Genomic DNA, 15,207 nt, shown 5'->3' with positions numbered 1-15,207 from the left:
GAGTCTATTTATTTCATACATTATTTAATACATAAACTTAGAAAAAACATCCTTTTCATATATATTTTTGCAAAATAAAGACATTCATCACATGTTTGACATTTTCCTTTGAATTGACCATTTTTGATTTATTTTCAGCGAAAACGGTTAAAGGTTGACCTTTTCCAATTATTTTTTTGTAAAAATCTCAACCATTGAGAGATATTTGGCTTCAGAAAACTCTCCCTTTTCTGCTAAAAAACGTATACAGATTAGACTGATTCAAAAAAATTTTTTTTTTTTGTTCAAAGCATTGTTGAAAATATTGTTGGAAATGACGAAAAAAAAATACTGTAAAAGTTTCAGCCTTTAATGTTAACATTTAGTACCGCCGCATCGCAAATTTCTATTTCCCATACGATTTGTATGGGAAAGATTGTGTATTTGTGTTTTGAATTTTTCATCTTTTTAATGGTTCATCAAAAAGGCTAGATTTAATCATTTTCTTGTATAAAATTGAACGCTCTACAAAATTGCATTTATAAAATTTAAAAAAAATGGACGCGAAAAATTAATTAAAATAATTTTTAGTTGAAAAAATGAATAATTCGAATTTTTTGAAGAAATCTAATAGGATAGTATTAGGGGTTTGAGATGTATATAAAAGGATCTATGAAACCAAAACACAACATAGAATACAAATATTCGAAAATTTTGCCAAATTTTTTGAAAAACCTAATAATTTCGTCAAAAAATCGGAAAAAAAATGAGAAAAAAATACTTTTTATATTTTAAAGTTGAATAACTTCGAAACGCTGGGGTAAATCAAAAAAATTAATAAGAGCTTTTTTGTAGAGCGGACAATTTTATAAAAGAAAATGTTTTTGTCAAGCCTTTTGGATGAACCATTAAAAAGATAAAAAATTCTAAGCACAAATACACAATCTTTCCCATACAAATCGTATGGGAAATAGAAATTTGCGATGCGGCGGTACTGTTAACATTAAAGGCTGAAACTTTTACAGTATTTTTTTTTCGTCATTTCCAACAATATTTTCAACAATGCTTTGAACAAAAAAAAAATTTTTTTTTGAATCAGTCTAATACAGATACTGATATAAAGTTTTAGTTTTTAACTTTTATATTATAATATGAAATGGTATTTATTACATACTACAAAAAAGTTGACAACAGTTTATTTTTAAATCATATTTTTTTGTTTTAATAAAGCACACAATTATAGTCCTTAAAACAAAATTCTAGATACAGAATGCTACTCAACTCATACATAACCAGAACCGTAATAAGATCTTTCTCAAATATCCGTATTTCCAAAACAAAAAAAATTTGTTTTATGTTTAACAACAAAATTTAAATAAATAAATCAGAAAAACTAAAAGTCAAAAGCTGCTAATTACAAATGCCCATTCACATAATAGTGACATCTGACATCCTTGTGTTTTTTTTCGTTCTGAAAATCACATACAAATTTTAATTGCAACACCCACTTGAGTATGCCAAGGACTCATCAAACAAGAAGTAAACAAGGCTAGTTGGCTCTCAATGTTTTCAATTTAGTTGAATATAATCACATTTAAGTGCTTCTCGTTCTCAGTTTATAGTTTTTAAATTGTGTAGCAATTACACTCCGAATTGCTAGCGGTCTGTCGGTGTGTCGGTGCGGTGTCAGCAGGGTAGATAGGGTTTTGAGGGAATTGAGTACAAGTTTAAACCGCACAATTGGTGGTGTTGTAGAAATGAACAATTGAACTTGTTATACCTTTTTTGTACCTACACCGAAAGAACGTTTATGATATGCGATTTCTAGCTACAACCATTTTGAATGTACATTTTACCTTTACCTAAAACATAAAAGCATAGCAAACCACGGCCAAACCTTATCTATAAAGCAGCTAATTCTCACACATAACCCACATTCCGGCTGCAGGGTTTTCTCTGGCTTTAATTCACATAACATTCATTTTGACTTTTAGTCAGTGCCAAGGGCTTTTTTTTTTTTAGCTATGTACGCTTGGTAGATCCTCTTGTGACTTTCGTACCATGCTGCCGGTTGGTGGGTGCTTGAGGTAGAAAAATCAACACTTTTTTTTTTCACTACCAAATACACGGGATACACAGTTCCACATTAAAATATTAACTACCCCCCCATTATTTTAATGGCAATACCAAACTCGAATCGTGTGAATCCAACACCTACGTATTTTTTTTGTATATATGTTTAATTCCATGAGTTGGTCGCATTGACTCGATCATAAAGGCAAGTTTAGAATTCGTAAGAAATAGAACTCGATCAGATATGATATTATTAGGACGGAGGATCTTCCGTGAACTTTCTATTTTTTTCTATCTAATGGCATAAAAATAAAGTCAATACGATTGCTCTAAGAAAAGTTATTGCCGATTAAAAACAAGGGTGCTTGTTTTTTGACTTCAACAAGTAAAATATAACCGAAACCCATGTGAAAAACATGCTACACTGATAAAATTCGGGATGAAGATTTTAGATAAAGCAGGGACAAAGGATTCATAAAGTTCTTAAAACTATTTTTGGTAAAAGGGTGTTTTTTTGATGGGTTAAGTTGTGTGTGACGAAGGTATCATAACAGCTGACTTAAATTTTATTAATTTTTAAAACTTGGTGTAAATGTTTTGGTTGGTATAAGAATTAAGAATCTATAAAGTGTACAAAATTATCTTGAGTGAAAGGGTGTTTTTTTTTTTTAAGAAATGATGAAATTCGGAATTAGTACCACAAAAATGGGAAAAAATTGTTACACCATTGAAAATTGGTAAAAATGTTTCATTTAAAACAGAAACCAAGAACACAAACAGTCTATACAAATGTTTTAGGTTAAAGGGTGTTTTTTTTTTTTTTTTTGAAAATAGGGTCAATCTGCGATAAGTCCGATAAAATCATTGGTATAAAAGGTAGCCTTACGAAATTCATTAAATATGTTCTCTTTCCAATGGGAACTACGAATAATGTAAGTCTATAACGTTTTTTTTATGTGAAATGGTGTTTTTTTAGAAGTAAAGAAAATATGGGTATATGTATTTGAAAAAGTGTGTAATACTAGAGTACCTATTAGTGGTACCCTATTGAAATTTAGCAATTATGTTACTTTTAAGATAAGAAACGAGAATCTTAAGTGTCTATAAAAATATCATGGTTAAAAGAGTGTTTTTTTGAGTGACAACAAAAATGAAGAGTCACCCTAATGAAATTTGGTAAAAACATTGATTTTGGGTTTCGAAAGCAAGAATAGAGAGTTTTCATAAAACAAGATCCAAAAAGTGCAAAATTTGTTAAACACACTTAAGATCATTTATTATTCTATTTCATTCAAAATTTTGACATTTTCCTTACCTATTGTTTTTTTTTCATAAAAAAATTACTATTTTGGCCAACTATGTTTTAAAATAAAAATAAAAAAAAAACTTTAGGTATAAAATGAACAATTACAATGGGCAATTAAACTGAGTAAACTTGGTACATCTTGAAAATCTTATATCTAAAAAAAACGTGAAGTAATTGATTTTTTTCTTCTCGAAATTGAATTTGGAATGTTGAAATCTATTAGAAAAGTTATATTGGTTTACCAAAAAATAAATGCTCAGTTTTATTCAATATTGTAATTTTTCATTTTATCGTGCTTTTTTAATTAAAAAAAAAATGAAGGAAATAAAATGCACAGCATTATGGAAAAGTTATTTATTTACAAAAATTCATTAAAGAATATTTTTGTTATTTTTTTATGAAAAATTTATCACAAACTCAAAAAATAACATAAAATTTGTTTTCAAATAACAAAATCATCTCTTTTAATATTTGGAACTCCAATATATTAATGCAAATTAATTTCTTGTATAACAATGAATTTTTAGAATTTTTGTTTTTTTTTTTAGTTCGGAACCGATTTTATAAAAAATAGTTTAATAGGTAAAAACGTTTACAAACAAAAATTTTAAATAAAAAAATATTGTTTTTTTTATGAGAATAAGAAATTTGTTTTTTTTTTTTTACTACCGAAGGTGGACCATATTTTCCAAAGTATAACCTATTTTTTTTTTATAAAAATCGTTTTATAGAAAAACAACCTTTTCATTTTGGTCAAAGTAGGTATCGTTGATTTTAATCATAAAAGGGCAATTCCATGGTAACTCACGTTACATTCACAAAAATTTCAAACACATAAATAATATTTTTTTTTTTCAATTTTAATGTAAATTGATACGAAATTACTATCCATGACTGGAGCATAACTATTACTTTCATAATTAACTAAAAAAATTGTCTTTACTTTTAACATTTGCTTGGGAAAAATAAAAGTTTGATGGTAACTCACGTTACAAAAATCGGACACGAATTTTAAGAGTCCGACAGTATGAAGTTTTTATGTGAAATTAAGAATCTCAATTTGTTTTCAATGAAGATTCCATACATACAAAATTACAAGCTTTTAATATGAGTGACAAAACCAATATTCAATATTTCGAGGAAAAATTTTAAAATATTTAGGTAACTCACGTTACATTATTTTGGTAACTCATGTTACCTGCGATTTGTGGTTCCAAAAGTAAAGAAAAGATGCATTTTCACTCAAGTTTTTTTTTAACCGAATAGTGTGTAACGAAGCTTGGTTAAATGTTAACTTATTTTAGCACTCACGAGGGGATATTGTCATCGTCACTATTAGACTCATCATATTTTCAGTTTGCTTGTTTTTGCGTCATTTTCATGTGAAATTCTTCTGTTGTTGGCAAGCTCATGCTATAAAAATGCTTTAAGATTATTAAACTCCCTGAATCTTATGTCTATCCATAAGAGAATACAACAAAGAATCTTTTCTTGCAACTAAAATTTGCTACTAAAAAAAGTAAAAAAGACTGCATAATTTGTTCAAAATTCGTGTCCACTTTTTCATGGAATTACCCAAAAATAAATTCAATTTCCATTTTAGGCGGTGTAACGTATGACCAAAAACTCTTAATTGCCAAGTTTGAAGCAATTATAGTGCTCTATGAAATTAAGAAATTCAAGAACTTACCTAAAGAATTTTTACAAACATTAAAATAAAAATTCGTATTTTTTTTTACAAAACAGTAACATACCCTCTTAGTATCAATATCATGTTGCTAAACGTATGCATAGATATATAGGAAGATTCCAAACGCTATATGGTGCTATGCACAGCACACATACATAATAAAAAAAGAAGATTTTAAGTGTTGCAAGCGATTGTCGGTTGTAGAATTTTTTTTATATTCTTTTTTTTTTTTTTTTTAATTTATTACAAATCACGAGGACACATTTTTCAATTTACGAGGAATTTATTCATAATTTTTGCTTAAAGTGTCGCTAGAGAGTATATGTTTTTCTGCGAAGCTCCAAAAAAAACCATAAACATTTTTTGTCGTATAGCAAGAAGTGGTAATGTTATAATTTTGTTGACAAAATATATATGAACATTTTTTATTTTGAAAATAAAAAAAAAAATAAAAAGACAAAATGTAAAATAGCTTGTTGAATAAAGTCATGTTTAATGGTAGGTTATTTAAAATATTTATATGTCTTGTGTGTTTTTACATACACACATGTATTTGTGATTTTATTTTGAATCTTATGAGGCTTTAGGAGGAAAAAATACTTAAAACAACGGTTGTGTCTCTTTATGGCTTAAATAAATATTTCTTACAATTTTTATGGCAACATAGAATAAGACAGGATTTAGAAAAGAGATTTTTCCCGGTGAATTGTATTTAACGAAAAATTATGAGACTTTTCTCTGAAAATAAAGTCCTTTAACCACATTTGGGACATTTCTTTAAAGAACCAAACTTCTTAGTAATATTTTGTCTATTTTCCTGGGCTATAGTTTGTTCACACATTGACTCCTTAAAACTTCCTTTCTCCACCTTAATTGAAAATTGGCACTCCTACGATTAAAATCTTCAATTCCTTTTTATAGTAACGAGTTAATTTCATACCTGTTTTGAATATTATATAAGAATCCTTTGGGTGGAAGTAATACAAATGGCATCAGCTTGCCACAAATTTCCCATTACCAATCATTCTGTTGCCTTGTGTGTTGAATCATTACAACGAATTTTCAAACCCAAAATGATTATACCTGTGCTGAAATAATGAAATCCATTATCGAAGGATCGAATAATTTATTATCTAGAATTCCAACTCTCATGCATAAGTAATGTGCGAATCCTTTAAGATTTGTTATTAATTCTCTTAAAATCTTTCCCTATATAATACCTCGCTGCGTTATATCTTATTCCTTTCTGCTCTCATGCTTCCGAGGAAAAACTTCCGATACCATAAAACAACCTTCCCCTCCCCCCCCCCCCCCCCTTAACTGAGGAAATATCTATCGTTTCTTTCAAAGTAAATTGTAACGAAGTATAGCAAAACCGTCGCCATCTCCATTATCGCTTGAAGCTCATCCGTTTAAGGACCAAATCAACCACCAACTTGATATTGGATAACTCGACACTTCTGTGCTGTATGCCTGTAGCCCTCTCTATCAACCCCCTCCCCCCTATTTTCCCAGGTAGACATGGTTTTGGATTTGTTGGCCTTAAACGACTTGATTGATGCCTTTCTACACACCCGCACTCTCTACAATAAAACGACACATTTACAGCGTGTAATAGCATCTTATGTATATATTTGAGATGGAGCTTCATCCATATCTTTACACAAACTAAAGTTTGAAAAATTGTTTTAGATATCGATCCTATATATGCGGAGAAACAGCGAATACCGTCATGTGTGTCAGAGAAATTTAGTTCGGATTTTTTCGGATAAATTTATTCATTGTTGTATATGATTTTTGTTGTTCTCTATTTGACATTTGTCGGTAGGTATAAATAACTCTCAGAGTTTTATTGGGAATTTGTAACTAAATAATCCTCGTTATCGAGGACAAATATGCCATAAAGATGAGTTTCATCATTTTTTTGTTTTTGAAGAACATAAGAACATGATAAGGGCAATAACAACAAATTTTTTGACATGAAAATAAACTCGTCAGTCATCAATCAATATGATGACGAAATTGGTTTTCATTTTCTTTTCTGGGAACATAAACTTACTGACTGAAAAGATTTACCTCAGAAGACGATGAAAAGTATCTATTGGGATTTTTCAGTCAAAACCGATTATATTGGTGTAATTTGCTTCAAGCTGAATTCTTTGATTTGAATAAGAATAAAGAAGAATTTGTTTGGTTGGTTTAAAACGACTTCAGAGGTACGAGTACGGCTTTCAACAAACAAACTAATATCGTTTTCGATTGATTTCACTCAAGGATTCACTCATTCTGACATCCAATAAAACAGTTTGAATCGTTTTCACTCAATTCTGAAATTTTATAGGTATCTGCATTGGTGAATAATCAAATAAAAAATATTTTGCTCTCTATTAGGAAATTTGGTTTGACGTTTGTTTACTAAAAATTTTAGTTTATTTAAATATTAGTGATTTTGGGTGAATTCTGTTTTGAAATAAAGAAGGAATTTGAAATTTTATTCCGAGAAGCGTCATTTCTGTCATGTTCGTGCGAATAAAACACTTTCAGAAGGCTGATGATTCAGAATGATTCGGGACGCTTCTGGACGACCAATAGAAAATGACATTAATGAAATTTGAAATACTAGTAAAAAAAGAGTGTGTGTACACATGTACACCCGACTGAAGTTATACTTCTCAAAAGCCATGTTCCATGGAAAAAAAAATCGTCCCAAACGAATTTTTTTTAATCTTTTTTGAGACATTTAAGTCAAATTTTTAAAATTTTTTAAATCGCCTCAAAAAAAAATCGAATTTTTGGTGCTAAAAAGGAACATGAAAGCAGACCGAATTATTTTTGCGATTGTATGTGCGTCTGCGTCATTTGACAAAAATTTTTACACGAACGTCAAGCTGAAACCAAAACAATTTCTGCGAAATAAAACCAGAGATTCCTTTTATTTTCTTCAAACGGAAATTTCTGTTATTATTAAGATCTGAGTGAAGATGAAGTAGGTTAATTATTTTGCACGTATGCTGTAGTTTTACAGAGAAATTTGCTGAAGACAATCACGAGAAGAAAAGTCACAGTAATTTGAGTTTTTCACAAGAAGTATGCCGGGAAAAAATGTATTTTGATCACACATTCTATTTTTTTATTTATTTCATATTTTTCCGCAATAAAGTACGATATACGATTATAATTAACAAATTATTAAATATTTGATTATAATTAACTCTTTATTTGAAGTTGGTGTTCTCAAATAAACAAACAACACGAAGAAAACATTCAGCTTGACATTTGAGAAGCGGCAGCCACCATAAACAAAAAATACCAAGACTGGAAACTCGGCGGTCAACTGACGTTTGCCTACAAGCTGCAAGGTGTGGTGAATGTCGTGAACCTATCGTTGTGTTCGTGTCAAATGTGTGGTGAATGTCGTGAATCTATAAATGTGTGCGTGTTAACGTCATTTACCAACGTGGTGGCTTTCACATATATTCACAGACAGCACTGTACACAAAAGGGTTTCGGGGGGAAAGACGTACGAAAATTTCCAGTCTTGGTATTTTTTGTTTATGGCAGCCACATTTATTTTTTTTAAATTGACGTTTGTGTTGTCAGCACTGATCAGCTTTAAAATTTTACTTCTTTACCGACGTATTGTCGGCAAGGTTTAAAATATTTACAAGGTGACTCAAAAATCGTTTTTGTATTTAAGGCGAGACCCACACCCATAAACAAAAAATACCAAGACTGGAAACTCGGCGGTCAACTGACGTTTGCCTACAAGCTGCAAGGTGTGGTGAATGTCGTGAACCTATCGTTGTGTTCGTGTCAAATGTGTGGTGAATGTCGTGAATCTATAAATGTGTGCGTGTTAACGTCATTTACCAACGTGGTGGCTTTCACATATATTCACAGACAGCACTGTACACAAAAGGGTTTCGGGGGGAAAGACGTACGAAAATTTCCAGTCTTGGTATTTTTTGTTTATGCTAAATGATTATCCTTAAATAGATTTTGATTCTTTTAGTGCCTGGCTACACGGTGATTTTTCAATCGCCTAAGCAGTGAGTTTGTAGGCAAGAGGGAGTAGGATTGAAGGGGGAAGATGCTCACGAAGCCAACTGAATTTTCTGTGGGTAGTACAGTTCCATTCCTAAATTTTTCCACTTTTTAACGTTTGTTCCTAGAAAATGTAAAAGTGGAACGCGATTGGGCACAACAGTGTGTAGCCACCTCATGTGATTTTTCAATCGATTGAAAAATCACTGTGTAGCCAGGCACTTACAGGCCGCCTCCACAGGAGATATTTTTCTCTAACTCAATGTCTAACATCTACACTCTACAGCATAAAAGTTTTCATTTTGTCGTCCGCTATTACTGATACAACCTTGCTCATGAGAAGACAAAAAATAATGAAAAAACTACACTTCCAAAAGAACAAAAATACACATCTGTCAAATTCGTTGTTATACATCCGTGTTCAGACAAAATCGAAGACACGTGTCTTACATTGAATCATAACAAGAAATGGCGAGCCTCCACAAGAAATTTCTTGTTAAGACACGTCAACGTGACAAAAATTATCTCCTGCGGAGGCGGCCTGTTATGTTGTAGATGTTAGACATTGGCATCTCCTGTGGAGGCGCCCTGTTAGTTAAGGCTTTACACATAACTCAGATGATAAATTTGTTTAGTTTTACTAAAAAAACAAAATATTGTTAATATCTCGAGATATACCCGATGCACTTTTCAGATAAAAGTCTTAAATGGATCCTGATAAGATTGTTGAACAGATATGTATATAAAATTACCAAAGTTTTTTCGAAAAATTAGAAATAAAAATAAAAAAGTTTTCACATTTGATTTTTAAAAAATCGAAAAAAAATTCAATATGGCTACCTTCAAACGCTTATAACACAAGAACGACGCAACTAATGTTAATGGTCATGGTCTTAAAATGTAGCTAAGAATATACAGATAATTTTTGGTTTTTTGTGAAAAAACAATTTTTTTGAATCCAACATGGATGCCATGGCCATATGAAAATTTTTGTTTGCATCCAACATGGATGTAATGGCCTTCCCACTTCAGAGTTAAAATAAAAAAAAAACAAAAGCAACATTTTTGACAGACAGCTGCCAAAGTATATGTACAGTGGTGCCAAATGTTTTCATGGATTTCAAAAATCCCGATGTCGTTTTTTTGCACAAAATCTATATAGATAAACTAAAAAACACACCTATTATTCCATTAGTTTTAAGTATATCTATTGATAATAATTTTAAAAGTATATAATTTTTTTTACCGCACCCAGGAATCGAACTTCGTACCTAATTGGTGGCAGTCCGCCACTCAACCCACTCGGCCATCCTAGTATATTCATTAATGAAATCAAAAACTTAATCAGTTCAAATAGCAGAAATGTCAAACAAATGTCTGAGCTAAATTATTCAATGTCAAAACCAAAAAGTGTCCGAGCTAGATTATTCAATATCAAAACCAAAAATCAAATACTAAACTTGGTAATTTCTGTAAAGCTCCTATAAACTCACTAAGCAGGCTTTTCCGAAAACAAACTTTTTTCGTTTAACTTTCTTTAACAGTATTTAAACAACTTATTAGAAGTTGTTAAACAAGTTCGAACTTCTATACCTAAGCAATTAAATTCTGAAGCAAGCTCAATACAAGCTGTATAAAAAGTAGTACCTCTGAGATCTCAATTTATAGAAGCTGTTGTGCTAGTTGGGTTCTGCATCATTATTTTTAATTTTGTGGGTGGAAAAACTGTCTCAAAGTGAGTTTGAAAATTTTCACTTTTTGACTTTTTGCAAAAAGTGGCCGTTGTAGTTATACCTTTCTTCTATATCTTCTTTGAAGAGATTTGGTACTACATTTTGAATTTTTTATTTTTTTACTTGGTCCGGTACAGCTGCTGTGTGAGACCTCCGTTTATTTTCGTATGGAAAATAACGTGATTTAGAGAATAATTATATATATTTAATATTTACTTAAGCCTGGTACGCTGCTCGCGCTAAATTTTAGCTCCCATACAAATTATCGAAAAAATTTCTCTGAGCTAAAATGGATCCCATACAAATTATCGATAACTTGTATGGGAATTTTATCTCAGCTAAAATTTAGCGCGAACAGCGTACCAGGCTTAAACCCTAATCTAGATTTTGATGTCAGTATGAAGATGGAACATAAGTTTCAAAATTGATAGGGAACACCCGACAAACAATTTTGGTTCTATAAAGCTTTACAGATGCAATTGTTTCTTCTGTAAAGCATTATAGAAGCAAAATTGTTAGTAGGGCAGTCAACGCTATAAAACAAAACACTACTTTTCTAATCCCTTTTGTTCTGACAGTTTTCACGTATTTTCTAGTGAATTAATTTAATTTTATTTTCTTTATTAAAGCCTTGTACGCTGCTCGCGCTAAATTTTAGCCAAGATAAAATTCCCATACAAGTTATCGATAGTTTGTATGGGATCCATTTTAGCTCAGATAAAATTTTTCGATAATTTGTATGGGAGCAAAAATTTAGCGCGAGCAGCGTACCAGGCTTAAACAAACATGATCACTCCCAAAAATCTTTACAAATTGAAAAAGTAGTGAATTTTTTTGTTCTCTTCACTCCACAAATATTCTGATGTTTTTATGATTTTTTTGTATTTGTATTTTTATTATTTTGACTTTGACATAATACTCGATATTGTTTTTTCTTTAACATGTTCGCTGTGGGCATTGGGGCCTCAAAAATTTTTGTTTTCCCCAACTACGTACTAGTCTTAAGAAAACGAGCCATAAAATAATCAAAATCTCTTTAAAGAATAATCATTTAGGTGTAGCCTCGGCTTAAATACTAAAAAGATTTTTGAGTCACCTTGTAGTTACTACCTTGCCGACACTTCCTAAAAAAAGAACTGTCAAAAGTCAACCTGTGGCGCTGGGAGCACCGTTAATCCCTTTGACAGTTCTTGTCAAAAAGAAAATTTTTACTCCCACCCTCCCTAAAGAAGTATAACTTCAAAAATTACAAATTCGTGCGAATTTTTATTTCCACACCTCAAAACCTTCGCGTTTGGGTTGTGCAAATTCGGAGGAGATTCACATGGTTATCACAATTATCAATTAAAATTGCGTTGATTCAATTTCGACTTACCAATAAATTAACTTTGGTTTTGTTTTCCAATATCTTGTAACTGTACTTAGATTGGAGGTGGTTTCTACTACGAAAAAAAAATTAAGAGAGCAATACCGGTACCATTATTTCATCAGCTGTGGTCACTTTAAATAGTTATACACTCCTGCTCAAATTTAACGCACGTCATATTTATTTTACAAAAAAGTCCTACTATTACTTTATCTCACAGTATCGTGGTTATTTTCTCAAATAAGACAGGAGTTAGCTTAAATTGAATGTATGGAATAAAATGTTTGTGGGGAAGATTTGGAGCGGTATGCTGAAGTCTGTCTGTCAACCCGCGAACCTTTTAGAGATGAGTCATAAATTTTATTGGAGTAAACTCTGCTTTACAACACCTACGGAGTTAGTGAGGTCTCCTAGACCTACTTTAAGTACCCAAAGATACTTGACTGATATCCTCGAACAGCATCCGGTTCCAATCACCCCTAGATTTGGTCCACAGTTCAGTCTGATGCACGATAATGCATGCTAGATTAGTTTGAGAATATCTTCAAGGTTAAAATATGCCAGCTTTGAAATGACCACACAGATATTCGGATTTCAATTCAATAGAACATGTCTAGGAGATGTTGAAAAAAATGCATTTGCGGCCGAAATCCACCTCTAAGCATTCTTGATCAAGGGAAAACTGCAGTAAAAAAAAGTTGCAACAAAACCTTCAAAATTTAATTTGTGGAATGAATAGACAACTCCAAATTATCATATGCGCTAGAGGAGACAATGCCAAGTATTGAATAAAATTATTGGAAAGAACTGTCACGCGCTTCCATTTTTTAACATTTTTTTTCTTAAAAAACAAAAATTATTTTAATATCAGTTTTCAGACCTTGAATTGCTAAATTTGGTTCATCTTTTTTTTGGTTGATAATACTGTTTCAGTTTAGCATTTTTCTGACTTGCTAAACAATAAGCAAACACAAAAAAATACAACAAATAATTTTAAAGTCATTTTAAATAAGATGCAGGGGTATAGCTAAAGAAGAAAAAAGTGTGCGTTAATTTTGAGCAGGAGTTTATATACGTGGGACATAAATCCCGAAAATTTTTTTCGAAACTAATGTTTCAGTAAGGTGGGACATAATTCCCGAATTTAATTCGGGACTAATGACCGAGTAAAGTGGGACATAAGTCGCGAAAAAACAATTCGACAAAAAAACATGACACGAAGATAGAAAACCAGCAAAATTTTTTCTGAATGCATCTCTCTAATGCCTTTCAAAAACATAGCACAAGCAAGAAGTATAGAATTTGAAAACTTTTTAAACGGTTTTACAAGGCAAAATCTTTTGTTTACTTAAAAGTACCGATTTAGAAAAAAAAAATGAAAATATCCAATCTAACGGTAATCGGTTTTCCAAGGGTTTTACTTTCAGATATAGTGCTTTGAAAATTATGTGTACATATTTTAATGTTTTTAACTAACTTTAGGAAGCTGGAGCCAAGTTTTACATGAGAAAAAATAAAAAAAACCAAACTTTGTTATGCTCTAACTCGATATAAATATTTACTCACAGCAGTGAAATTTTGAGGAGACATTAGATGACTAATTGAAGTAAGTGATGGTGGTTGAGTTTTAAAACTTACAAGATTCAATGATGGACAATGAGCAATGCTGTGATGCGTTTTGTCCGTTGGCGTTGTAGACCAGTGCCAATCCGGTTTTCAGAGGGTAAAATTTGAAAAAATTATTGGCACCATGAGGGGGTGGGAAAATTTATAGGATAAATGGTATATGAAAGGGGAAAAATAAATTGCCCACAAACAAATTGGCGGAAAGGGGGTGGGTGGGCGAAAAAGTGGGGTGGGTGTAAAAAATCGTGTTTTTTTTACGATTTCTGTCAAAAGTAGACCTCCTATCGAAAAAAGTTAAAAGCAAAAGTTGTAGATCGTAACCATTTTTTTATATAACCTCAAAATATTGAAAAAATTGCATAAATACGATTTTTTTATTTTTTATTTTTATCTGTTACAAAAATGGTTGAATTTTAACAAAACTTAATCAAACATTACTTTGTTATATTTTCTATGTATTGAAAATTTTTTTTTGAGCAAAAAGTTAGTTTTTGGATTTTTGACGAATTTAATTTGAAAAAATAGCCTATTTTTCAAACAAAAAAGTTACCAAAAAAAATTTTTGAAATGTTTGGAGTACAATTATTTAGATTAAAACCTATTATTTAAGATTGTGTGGAAAAATTATACTTTTGTTTTAAAAAATATTGAGAAAAATTGAAAAAAAAAAACAAAAAAACGATTTTTAAGATCGATTTTTCCGTAAATGACAGTAATATTGGCAAGAAAAAATTTTCCATAGAAACTAAATTATAATTTTCTAATGGCCTTTGACCTTCTTAATTTGAATCTAGGATTAGAATAGCTCTAACGTGAAAAGTTTTTGAGATATTGAATTTTGAACGTCCAAAACACTATTTTTGTGATGCTCTGCATGGTAATATCTCAAAAACGTGATGTGATAGAATTTTTTTTGACGGTTTCGAGCTTAGCGCACAAAAAACCATTAGAAAAATATATTTTGATTTCTATAAAAAAAAATCTTTTTGACTAGTGAAATTGCACATAAGGCATTCGATTTTTTCTTCCGTGTTCGATTTTACCAGTCAAAAAGTTTCAAAATTCAATAAAAAATAAAAAAAAATCGTATTTTTGCATTTTTTTCAATATTTTGAGGTTATATAAAAAAATGGTTTGAGTAAAAGTTGTAGACACTTACGATCTACTTACGATTAGACAGCTTATATGGATAAAAGTATTAATAGGGATCGGGTCAAAATTCTGGCTTTAAAATTCTGCTTTTCAAAACTCTGCTTTTTCAGCGAAAATTCTGTTCTTCAAAATTCTGCTTTTTTTCTATTCTGTTTTTTTTAAATTCTGCTTTTTAAAATTCTGCCAGCATTATATTTGAACAAAAAAATTCTGCTAATTCTGTTTTTTTTTATAGCAT

The sequence above is a fragment of the Episyrphus balteatus genome, chromosome 3 (genome assembly GCF_945859705.1).
Source record: "Episyrphus balteatus chromosome 3, idEpiBalt1.1, whole genome shotgun sequence".
Taxonomy (NCBI): Eukaryota; Metazoa; Arthropoda; class Insecta; order Diptera; family Syrphidae; genus Episyrphus; species Episyrphus balteatus.
Note: the sequence above shows the minus strand (reverse complement) of the source record.